Source organism: Manis pentadactyla, chromosome X (assembly GCF_030020395.1).
Source record: "Manis pentadactyla isolate mManPen7 chromosome X, mManPen7.hap1, whole genome shotgun sequence".
Taxonomy (NCBI): Eukaryota; Metazoa; Chordata; class Mammalia; order Pholidota; family Manidae; genus Manis; species Manis pentadactyla.
Genome location: NC_080038.1, coordinates 52,185,565 through 52,188,186, shown reverse-complemented (window position 1 = coordinate 52,188,186; position 2,622 = coordinate 52,185,565).

Sequence of the window (2,622 nt, the reverse complement as noted above, 5' to 3'; positions counted from 1 at the left end):
AAAAAAACACCTCTTCTTTTGGCATGTCCACATTCAGTGGACAGAATAAGATACCCCTAAATCAGGGGAAAATACTTTAACAGTTGTTCATCCTTGCACTCGTTTGCTCTCTTCCTAGTACTACCAGTGTACAAAGCATATTCACCTCTTGTGTTTAGATGCCATGCAAGACAATAGCCCACAGCCTTCACACACAGGACTGGGCTGGCTTCCTATGCCATGCACCCTGAGACCTTGTACGCGAGGACCTGTGTATGAACAGGGATTTTATCCTTTAAATTCAGGGTGGAACTGCTGCCTGGTCCAACTTCTCTTAACTGCCACTCTGGAAATGGGAAGACACAAATGTGAAATCTGAAACTTGTTCACTAATAGGAGGAGCAGCCCTCTCGGCCTGCCACTTGGGAAGATGTCACCACTGGGCATCTAAGCAGCACTCTCACTTGCTAAAAATCACTGAACAACAGGATCTGTGGAAACGGACACCTCCAATCTGTAATTTATGAAGGTGGGCTCTATAGCCGTGGTGTCTCTCCCTGTAAGAGGAAGGGGAATTTGGGAGCTCCCCATGGCGTGTGGGCTCAGGGGTGTGTCCCACTGGCAACCAGAGTGACCCCTTCTCTGTCACTCTGTCACTCCTAATCCCCAGCAGAAGAAAAAAAGTGGAGAAAGGAGGAGGTGTGGGCAGCACAAAGGCACAGTCTTACTCTGTCCCTCACCCCAACCTGCCGTGCTCAGGCAGAGGATGCAGAGCAAGAAGCAAGGTTTAATAGCTCCTATAAATTCAAATAGTTTCTCTCCCTGGTCCAAGTGAGTGCAGATGGGCTGGGGCTGTGGTAAAATCTGTGTTTACGCCTGGGGACCAGTTGTGCTTTGAGCAAACTTGACAACTACTGCACCACAGAAACCTTCCCCATGCCCTGCACCTACTCTCAGAATGTAATAAAATTTCTGAGGATGCCTGGGCTCCATCACGTTAAGCTCCCTCAGAAATTGTATGAGTGCGAGGCTTGTCTTCCCTTCTCCATTTCTTCTTACTACAAACATCCCAAACCATACCCAGGGGTCACATGGCAACTGCAAGACTTCACGTAGGCCCTGATTCCCTGCCTTCTGCAAGCTTGGCACCTTCTGAGTGGCTCAGAGGAATTTCACCTCAAGAAACAAACATGTCAGGGCTATCCTCTCCCTAGAGAGGGTGCTCTGAACACTCTGAACAGCATCTCTCTGGAACTCAAAAATGGACCAGGGACAACTGAGGGCCTGAGCCTTTCTCTGGAAAATTCCATACTGTCTGCCAGCAGAGCACATGGCTGGAAAGGACTGTGTCGGTTACCTGCTCAGCAAGGAAGATTGCAGGACCTGACCCTCTGCCCTCCAGGTCTGTTGCAGGTCAAACCTCTTCATGTCTTGAAGACAGTTTATGTTCTCTGAAAGATACCTGCTGCATTTCACTCGAGTTTTATCCATGTAATATGATGAAGATAGAAACTACCATCTATCCACATTTATTTTCAACTTTTGTCCATTTCACTGTTGCCTTCACCTCCCTCCTGCCCCCTCTTGGAGCATGGTCCCCAGGGCCCCAAGCCACAGTTGGACAGCTTTACCTGTATCTGGACTTTGGCTCTGAGTTCCCTGTGACGTTAGCTGTAGACTCAGGCTCAGCACGGAGGGCAGGACCTGAAGTGTAAAGAGGTTTGCAAGCCAGATGGCTACCTTGGTCAGAAGAAAACTATTTTCCTGCAGCCTGCTCGGCAGGGGAGTTACTGGTTCTCACATCATTTATCCCACACATACAGATGTGAGGTCCCTGCTCATATGGTCGTTTTTCTTCCTCAGTATCTCTCAAACTCTCCAGGCCTAGGCCAAGGAGAGCTGTTTAGTTCCCAACAACTGGCCTTGTTCTGTCTTTCACATGACTTACCTTTCCAGGAATTAGCACTTCCCAAAAGGTCTATGGTGGGCTGGTATGCAACCTTGGAGTAGGGTCTTAGGACAAAGAAGAACTGTGGACAGGAATTGGTTGGAATTAATGGTACAATCCAACCCAGTTAACCTATTTCAGTACTTTAGTCATTAAGTGGTATTTGCAATAACTACTCATCACTTTCTCATTTTCTCAACAGCAGGTATCTAGTCCAGAGTCTTCCTTAAATATCAGTCTTCTGACACATAATTGTGCCTAACAAGCAATTCACGTCAGAATCAGACAGATTCCCGGAGCATCAAGCTGAAAAGCAGGAACTTGCTTGAGATGTGCATTACTCTCTTTTGTTCTGGGTCTTTTTGTTCTTGGCCTAGGCCTGGAGAGTTTGAGAGATACTGAGGAAGAAAAACGACCATATGAGCAGGGACCTCACATCTGTGTGTGTGGGATAAATGATGTGAGAACCAGTAACTCCCCTGCCAAGCAGGCTGCAGGAAAAAAGTTTTCTTCTGACCAAGGTAGCCATCTGGCTTGCAAACCTCTTTACACTTCAGGTCTTGCCCTCTGTGCTGAGCCTGAGTCTACAGCTAACGTCACAGAGAACTCAGAGCCAAAGTCCAGATACAGGTAAAGCTGTCCAACTGTGGCTTGGGGCCCTGGGGACCATGCTCCAAGAGGGGGCAGGAGGGAGG